The sequence below is a fragment of the Otolemur garnettii genome, unplaced genomic scaffold, assembly GCF_000181295.1.
Source record: "Otolemur garnettii isolate 467f Iridium unplaced genomic scaffold, OtoGar3 scaffold00189, whole genome shotgun sequence".
In the NCBI taxonomy this organism is placed as follows: Eukaryota; Metazoa; Chordata; class Mammalia; order Primates; family Galagidae; genus Otolemur; species Otolemur garnettii.
Window position 1 is genome coordinate 746980 of NW_003852584.1, and position 9866 is coordinate 756845.

General features: G+C 44.9%; 1 protein-coding gene and 1 pseudogene across 2 annotated transcripts in view; both read left to right on the forward strand.

The window, feature by feature from the left end:
• Positions 1–9866, forward strand: part of CPPED1 (calcineurin like phosphoesterase domain containing 1) — a 56398-nt gene that overhangs the window by 38406 nt on the left and 8126 nt on the right. The window lies entirely within an intron of this gene.
• Positions 3668–4249, forward strand: LOC105888097 (annotated as a pseudogene). The gene has a single exon (XR_002770840.1). The product of XR_002770840.1 is annotated as a 60S ribosomal protein L17 pseudogene (transcript).

Here is a 9866-nt window from a genome sequence, read left to right on the forward strand (position 1 = left end):
TGGGAGGACTGATGCAGCTGGTGGCCGCAGCCAGCACCTGCTCTGTGGAGACAGCGAGGACGGCATTGGGAGGACTGTTGCAGCTGGTGGCCGCAGCCAGCACCTGATCAGTGGAGACAGCTTTATTTATACAGCGACTAAGCACCATTACATAAGTCTTAACACATGGGGTAGAGATCAACCTTAAAGAGGAAAAACTGTGTGCTTGCAAATAAGAAGGAAGGTCTGCATGGGCTCCGTGACTTCTGGCAGGTGGAAAGAATGTTGTTAAAGGAGGAGAAGGGGGGGGTCACTCCCGGAGTGTTTCCCAGGCTGTGGGCCCCTGCCCCCTACAGCCCACTCCCCTCAACTGGTCGTTATAGCCCATATGTGCCAAGTCAGAGTGAACAGAAAAATGAGGAGTGTGGACTGGTTTCCTCGGCCTCGATGTCTGGAGTAATTCTTTAGTGAAGTCCTACACTACATTGGACACTGGCAGCAGCATCTGTGAGGGTTATTTGCCGGTTTCCTCGGTCTTCCCTAAGGGTTGCTGTCTGAATCCATCCGTAACCTGTCGATTGGTCTCTTGGGAATGCGCATGTGTGTTTGCTCCGCGGCAGCCTTCTGTGCAGCCAAGCCACGCCTCAGCTCCATGAAATCTTGCATCTGTAGTGGGCTCCGTGGTTTCACTTAACGGTGCTATCTATCTGGTTGCACAGCCTGGGGATTTTTAATAGGGTTTGGTTTATAAGAAGTCCGCTCTTTAACATTTGTTTTTGTTAATAAACGCCTTCTTATACAGCTGAGGTCATGTATGAGCATTTGAGAAGCACAAGACTGTGTTATACAAAGCCTCATGTCATGTCATTAAAGTGTTCCTCACACCACAGCTGTCTGTGCTCCACAGATACACCATGGTCATTGAACTCTTTGGCCGTCACTGGACATTCAGGCTGTGTGACCCACACTGTGAGCTCTTCTGTGCTCAAAAAGGTGCTTGCACATTTTCATATTTGTGGAACAGATGCCTACAATTGGTCTTAAAAAGCTCATTGTGCCTGTGGCTGTGCTTTGCTGAGGAGATGCAGCATTCCAGCTGGAGCTGTCTGCGTTGGGGCTGGTATTTTGCCTGCTGTTCTACTCATCTTGTCATTTTGCAGCATTTACTGCACACGTTCTCTGCATTTGGAAGCTAGAGGCACAAAGATGAGGAAGCATTGACCTCAGGAATCTCAGACTCTAGGACAGCGGTTCTCAACCTGTGGGTCGCGACCCACAGGAACTGTATTAAAGGGCCACAGCATTAGGAAGGTTGAGAACCACTGCTCTAGGGGGAAAGTCAGGGAAGGAGCGAGAGGATTACAGTTGATGTGGAAGTCTCAAGTGGGACTTGGTGCTCTTGGAGGTGTTCTCAGTGTTTAAATCTCTCTCCTCACAGATGGCAGGCCGAGACAGACGAGTTCTGCTGGCCGCCTGTTAGATAGGGGTGTGATTCCTCTTAAGAACATGGGCATCTCGGGGCACCTGTTGTCCTGCTTGGCCGTGTCAGTGACATTTCACCTCTCCTTCCTTCCTTCTTTTTTTTTTCCTTTATCTTAATTCAAAGCAACCTTTACTTCGTGGCTGTGCCTTCATGAAATCACTCCCTCAACTGTCTGCGTCTGGGACACCAATTAAGTGAATTCACCAAATTTGGGGGTTGCCTACTCTGTGCCAGGCCCACATATTGGCCTATGGCAGAGACTTATCAAAAGAACAGTTCTCTTCTGTCAGGTGTAGGGGAGCGTTGGTTCCTTTGCACCATACAGACAGGAAGCTCCAAGCTGCCCAGCGCACAGGGGAAGGGTCCTTATTCTCTCACCTGGCCAGAAGGGCACAGGCAGTTCAGTCGCTCACCTGGCAGTCCCAGTGAGAGGGAAGAGGAGAAGAGAAAGTCAGGTTATGGATGGAGCCCAGGGAATGCCACCATCAAAGGGCTGGTGGAAGGAGAGGACCAGCCTGGGGAGCCTGGAACTGGAGGCAGGGGCAGCCTGAAGTCCAGATGAGGGAAAGCGTGCGAATTCAGCTGGTGTGTGTTCTTGCCCCAGGTATTAAAACCAAAGCAGCCGACCCAAGGTCCTCACGTCTTGATGGCTACCTTGCTCCTCTCTCAGCCTTCCTGGCTTGAGTCAAGGCAAGGAGGGCACTTTCTTCCCAGAAAATTTTATCTTAAAACATCATGCAAAATATTTTCCTTCTGTGGCTTGCCACCACCTCTACCTCCCTCGAGGATTTTTGGATGGATTTCCAATTTGACGTATGAAGATTCTGTCAGTCAAAACAATCTTGTTAATGAGCCTCTTGTCCTGACAGCTGTGTTTGAGACTGGCATGGAAATCTAGAAGATGGCCCGTTCTGGATTGAAACCTTAATGTGTGCCCCACACTCTATTTCATATGCAAGCCTGCCATCTCCTTTTAAAAATAAAGAGAAAATTATGAATAGAGAGAAAGATATAATTTGTGCAAATAAAAAAAAAAGATCCTGATCAGACACTTAGAGAAGGATAAGAAGAAAATATAATTCCTGAGCACTGCCTGAGTACAGGGCACGCAGCTTCCTGCTGTGTGACCCCGGTGTGTCTCTGATTGATTCTCCCTCTGTCTTGGTGACACTGAGGGTGGCTATTACTAAGCTTGCCTTCTAAATAAGGAAACTGTAGCTCAGGGATGTTGATGTCTTGCCACGGCCACACAGCTCAGCAGCAACAAAATTGAGGTTCAAGCCTGTGTCACCTGAGCTTGGGCTCCCACCCCAAACCATCCCTGCTTTACTGGCAACCATGGATCAGTGTTAATAAAATACAGCCTTCCTCTTGTTTATTTCACAGATTTTGAATTCCCAAGTCATCGAGAAGGGGAAAAAAATAAAAGTAGAGTGTAGCCTCCCTTGTAGAAAAGGAATAAGGGGCAGTGAGCAGGCGTCCTCAAACTATGGCCTGCCGGCCACATGCGGCCCGCCTAGGACATTTATCTGGCCCACTGGGAGTTTTTGCAGCTGCTGCCTGTCCTGCTTAGCAGCGGACTCGTCCCAGGGCCCGCAGTCCAGCCCTCCAACGGTCTGAGGGACAGTGAACTGACCCCTTGTTGAAAAAGTTTGAGCACCCCTGGTAGAGGTTGCAAGAACACAATTAACCCTAGGTTGGGGAGGTGATGCTGTGTTGTAATCGCGCTCCTGGGCCTGTCGACACAGCAGGGTGACAAGGCACCTCCGAGCTCTGGAGAGTAATTACTTCCCAGCCCGGCTTTTTGCCCTGGAGCAGGAGAGCTCATGGGCTCCAAAGGGCAGGAAGGTCTGTGTCCTTTCTAACTGTAAGTGGGTGTGGATGCAGCGGGCAGGAGTGGGAACAGTGTGCTGTGAACAGGGATGTGGGTCCCTCTCTCAGGGACCCCCAAACCTCTTCCGTCCATGCTCCCTCAGAACTTTTGCAACAAAACCACTTCTAGCTGATTAAGCTGAAAATGCAGGGCCCCGGGTGTGCTCTGGACACTTTTCTGCCATCAAGAATTGCATTTCCTCCTCCTCCCACCTTCTCTTAGTTTCAAGTATGAGGAACCTTGAAAAATCCGGAGAAACCAAGTTCTCATGAATTCTCCCAGAAGCCACCGCTCTTCCTCTTCCCCTAAGCAGCATGAGATGGTCTGTGAAAATGGTTCGCTATTCACTTGACCCAGAAAACCCCACAAAGTCATGTAAGTCAAGAGGCTCAAATCTTCCTGTTCACTTTAAGAACACACGTGAAACTGCCCAGGCCATCAAGGGTATGCACATACAAAAAGCCACCAAGTATTGGAAGGATGTCACCTTAAAGAAACAACGTGTACCATTCCCACGTTACAATGGTGGAGTTGGTAGGTGTGCCCAGGCCAAACAGTGGGGCTGGACACAGGGTCAGTGGCCCAGAAAGAGTGCTGAATTTTTGCTGCATATGCTTAAAAATGCAGAGCGTAATGCTGAACTTAAGCGTTTAGATGTAGATTCTCTGGTCATTGAGCACATCCAAGTGAACAAAGCACCCAAGATGCGTCGCCGAACTTACAGAGCCCATGGTCACATTAACCCATCCGTGAACTCCCCCTGCCACACTGAGATGATCCTTACTGAGAAGGAACAGATTGTTCCCAAACCAGAAGAGGAGGTAGCACAGAAGAAAAAGATATCCCAGAAGAAACTGAAGAAACAAAAACTTATGGCACGGGAATAAATGCAACATAAAATAAATGCAAATAACAGTAAAGAAAAAAAAGAAGAATCTAATTTTGTTGATTATTATTTAGGTGAGAAAAGAAAAGTACAATTTACACAGAGTCTCAGTTCCTTTTGTGCTGCTATAGTGGAATGCCTGAGACAGGGAATTTAGAGAGCATAGAGATTTCTTTCTTACCATCCTGGAGGCTGGGAAGTGCAAGGTCGGGGCCTGCATCCAGTGAGGGCCTTCTGCTGTGTCTAACCAGGGCAGAAGGTGGAAGGCAAGACGGTACAAGCCAAAGGCTGGGGGAGGGGCTGGGCTGCCCCTTCTGAGGAACCCACCCCTCCCATAATGGCATTAATTAGTCCAGTCGTGACCTGTCACCTCTTAAAGGTCCTACCTCTCAGCAGTGTTGCCCTGGGGATTAAGTTTTCAACTCGTCAGCTTTGAGGCACACATTGAAACCACAGAACATTTTTATTTTATAGAGAAGGAAACTTTGAGGGGAAATTCCTTAAAGCAAAGAAATCTCTTTGATGAAGGTCAATTCAAAAACTGATCACTGCTTCCTATCCAAGAAAAATATTTAAAAGGGTAGGAGGAGAGAATCCCAAGATGAGGTTATGAATCCTAAGACAGGCCAGACCCCTGAGCCAATACCTGGGGTAACCAAACATGTGAGTATTTATGTGGCACCCACAAGAGGACTCCTCTTGAATTCATGAGGACTACTGAGGTGTGGCCCCAGGTTCCAGCAGGACCCAGCCCGGGAACACCTGGTCCCATTGCAGTGAAGTCCTTGAGGGGTTTAGCTTCAAAAGGTGACATCCTCTCCTCCTTCCTCGGGTCTCACAGAGGCACAGCTGCCTGGTGTGGGCCTCCTGAATCTGAAAGGGTCCTGCTCCTCCTCTTCTCTGCTAATGATGCTGCAGCAAGCAGAAGCAGATGGGCCGTTCCCACAAGTACAGGCAAGACTCGTGCCCCAGGGCAGGCTCTCTGGGAAGCCACACCACTGCAGGAGCCGTCCCTGGGGACCTCCTAACCTCCACGTCCACGATGTCTCCATCCTTCAAATATAAAAAGATCATCCGAATGCCTAAATTCTACATTCCACTGTAAAGAAAGTTTCTGTTCCATCCTCTGAAGGTTCACTGCTGAAATGAACTGACAGTAAACAGATAAGCAGGAGGAAAAAGCCTCAAATGTATTAAGGTACTTAACTGTGGAAGCCAAACGAAGTAAGAGACACAGAGGGCCAGATGGTGGACATGTATGTGCCCTTTACGTAAGGGGGAAGGAGAGGAGGGGAATGCAGGCAAGTTGCAGTAATTGTAAATGTTTGGAGGAATCGCTTGGGCCCAGGAGGCAGACATTATCTTATCAATAATTCTCTTAGGAAACTGAGTGGGAATGGTAAGTTATGAGAAGGTGAGGGGCAGAACTGCATTATGAACCTGGGTTGCCTTCTTATATAGAGTCTCCCAGGTAATCTCTTGGAGCTGCCCTCAGGAGAACAGATGAAAAGTCTGTCTGAGCATGGTGATGACTTTGTCTCTTCTCCTCTCCTGTGGTTAATCTTTCCTGGTTATTTATGATATTTCTAGGAACAAGATTTTAAGACGATTGCCTTTCTTTTAGAAAGAACTTTCCTCCGTCAGATAACGAAATTCCAGAGAGCCCCTCACTGTGCTTGGGGAGGGGTTGGGGTGTCCAGGCTGCTGCTTCAGTTCAAAGTATGCTAGAGAAGGGTATCATTTTCTGAGCCCCAACACCAGAAACACCCTTTTCAGGATTTTAGAGAGCAGCTCTAAGATAGGGCTGTTATCCTGGATGAACAAGTAAAAGATCCCATTGTGGGTGATTTGCAAGTTGCATATCCCTGTGTAGTGCATCTCATTTTGGTGCAATTCTGTGTATTCCCCTATCTATATTTCTATAGATTTACATCATATATGTGTGAAAAATACACACTAAGCTTCTAAAACAAGGAAATAGGGAGGGAGAGTTCTAGAGATTGTTTCCTCCCTCTGCTTTTTGTTTCATGTTCTGCAGTTTCACAACATTCAGTTTTATTTTAGCAAGCATATATTGCTTTTTAAAAAACATTTATTTGGAAATGTTTTCAGGTTTTCAAAAAAGTTGCAAGGATAAGAATAATAATAAAAATATCTACATATCCTTTACCCGAATTTGTCTGTCATTAACATTTTACCCCAGTGGCTTTATTATTTGGTTAATTTCTAGAGCTGTTGCCCTGCACAGAGAATCAGCAGGTGGGAGGCGCTGAGCCCTTTGGACTCCTGATGGGCAGTAAGGTTAGGGAAGCTGGTTTGCCTCCCTGCAGAGGTAAACCACGTTTTCCCTTCCCTCTCTAACTCACTACACTGTGTTCCTGATTACCCAGCTGTTTCCTTTCTACCCAGTCTTCCTGGGGGCTTGAAGTCCTTTTAGTACTATTTTTGAATTTTGAATTATGGCACCTTTTCATCTTTCCATGAATGCTGTCTTAGAAATCAATAATAGTTTTTTGAGGAGTCAGAGGGTTGCTGCCTTGTCTCAGTCTGCCACTTGACATGTGAGTCACTGTGCAACCCTCCAGGCTCCCCAGGCTTTATATTAAGTTGGCGTAAAGTCTCGTTACTTCCCTTCCCTTCCAGCCCCTAACCCAGGTGGGTCCTCAGGGAACACCAACAATTGGTGCCCAACGTGGGGCTCAAACCCACGACCCTGAGATTAAGCATGTCATACTCAGCAATACACATAGGAGGCTTACTCACACACAGTGCCTGGCACATAGTAGGTCAGCAAACGATTCATTGGTATTACTATTATTGTTGTTATTCTCTTGTCCTTTTTCTTTCTGTAACAGTTTTATTGAGATATAATTCACATACCATACAATTCCCCTATCTTAAGTGTATCATTGATGGTTTTTAGTCTATGTTATACATTCACTACCATAGCCCATTTTATGTATTTATTTATTTAAAATAAATTTATTTCGGGTTAATGTGAGGGTACAAACAACCAGGTCAAAATGTTTGATTTTGTTAGGTAGAGTCCTTCTTGTGGTTATGTCCCACACACTAAAGATGTGTCAAGCACCTCCACCCCATTCCCGTTCAGAGAGAGCACCCCACAGAGTCCACTTTAGAACATTTTGATTTTAATTGCTCTGCAAAGAAATCCTGTATCCTTCAGCAGTCACTCTCTGATTTCTTCCCAAACCTTCTCCTGCAATCCCCAGCTCTAAAAATCTGCTTTCTGTCTCTATGGATTTGCCTATTCTGGACATTCTGTATAAATGGACTCGCACAATTTATGTTTGGAAACTAAACTTTGCACCCTCAGCCACTACCTGTGCCTTCCTACACCCCACCTAAAGTAGGGATAACTGCCCAAGAAAAGGGCAGCTGTGAGCCCTCAGCAGCCAGCCCTCCCTGCAACTATAGGATGAGTTCCCAGCCTGGAAAGGGGGTCTGGAACAGACACTGGGCACATCCACCATAGTAAGGCCTGTGGGCAGATTTTGTTCACAGGAAGAAAGGGATTATCCAGCGTGAGAAAAGAACAGGGAAGATAGCAGTTACTCCAAAGTTCTGGGTAAACAGAAACTTACTTTAGATCCTCCTACGCAATCTCCATTTTATCTTTGCAAGGCTCTTACGAGGTCACCAACGAATGAATTGTCAATGATTAAACTCTCAAACCCTTCACCGGAATTTAAAATGGTTAAGTTTTTCTGAAGAATAATTTGATAATCATATCAAAAGTCAAAAAAATATAACTGTGAAGACTAAATTTTTTCCCAAGAAGGAAAAGATGCCTATTCTCGCCTTTTCTTGTTAGCACTGTTTTGGAGATCCTAACTGTTATGAGAGGCAAGAAAAACAAATAAGAGACATTGAAAAGTAAAACTGTACCTATTTGTAGACAATGTGATTTTTTTAACTTAGAATATCTCAGGAATCTGTAAAATAATTACTAGAACTAATAAATGAATTTAGCAAGATCTCAGGACATAAGGTTAATATACAAAAATCAATCATATTCTTACATACTCTCATCAAACAAATGAAATTATAAAAATACTTCAACTTACCATAACACCATGAAGCATAAAATACCTGGGAATAACAAAGGATGTCTAAAACCTCTACCCTGAAAACTACAATGCATTGCTGAAAGTAATTAAAGAAAACCTAAGGAAGTGGAGGAGTAGACCATGTTCATGGATTGTTAGGCTATTGTTAACATCGCATTTTCCCTAAATTGATCTATAGATTCAAAATCCCAATCAAAATTACAGAAGTTTTATCTTTTGTAGAAATCAATTTCTGTGGAAATGCAAAGCCCTTATAATAGCCAAAACAGTTCTGAATTACTTTTTTAGATGGAAGGCTCTTGCTTGTAGAATAATTTGTATTTGATCTTTTTTGTGTTTATTAAAGAAGTATTCTTTGGGGGGGGCAAATATACTTATCTCGCCTGTTTAAAATGGGATTCGTAGTTTTATAAATGAAACTACAAATTAATCTTTCCCTTGTTTCTTTTATTTTGGAGAAGCATAGAAGCGTCCCATTTTTGAAAAATCAAGAAATCTTGGATGAACTTTGCCCAAATTTATTATTTCAGGGGTACACTTCTCATCAGTACTGGGGTTACCCTCCTCCAGTTTATAAACAAATTTTACTGAATCACAGCCATGCCCACAAGTTCACATACTTTTTACAGCTGCTTTCATGCTGGAACAGAAGGCAAAACTGAGCAGTTGTCATGGAGACCACATGGCCCACAAAGACTATAATATTTACTCTCTGGCCCTTTCTGGAACACCTTGTTGATTTTAGGTGAATTAAGTTAGAAGTGATCCCCAAAAGAGATTCCATGAAAATGTCTATAAGATCACATTCAATTTGAGAGGAATTTGAAGATGGGAGGGTTTGAATCAGTGAAAGGCTGAAACAGGAAATGATGAAATACTTTCAGCTTCCCTGAGAAGAGTCCCCCACTTGACCTTAGCACTTTTTGTAAGTCATTTTCATCTCAGCCAGTCCTTAGCCCCACGCAGCCCTCTGGCCTTACCTTCTCCCTGACCCTCCAGCCCAGCCAGCATCTGAACTGGAGTCCTGGTGTTCCCACACACTCACTGACATTCAATCACCTCCCCTGGAAAATGCACAGAAGAGTTTCTCCTGTGCTGGATGTCAGGATTGAAAGTCAGAGAAGAGATTCAGATACCTGGTAGGTATCCTGTCTGCAGCTGCTGGTTCCTGGACACACCTTGCCCCCCTTTCTTTGTTGGTGATATGCCCCACACCTCACCTGACGTATCTGTTTTACCTCCACTCAGCAGATGTTTTTGTAAAGAGCACTGACTCTGGGGGCAGACCCTGGCTTCAGTTCCCTGCCTTGCCACTTATAGGTTAAGGTAGTTAAACTACTGAATGTCTCTAAATCACAAAAGATAACTATGCCTCCTTTATATGGAAATTGTGGGGGATTAAAAAACATGTGAAGTGCCTAGGTGAGTAATTCTCAATGGGTGTGCTGTGAGAAGACCTTAGATGTGCCACAAAATTTTTAAAGTAAAATTATTTTCTTTTTCTTTTTTTTTTTTTTTTGAGACAGAGCCTCAAGCTGTCCCCCTGGGTAGAGT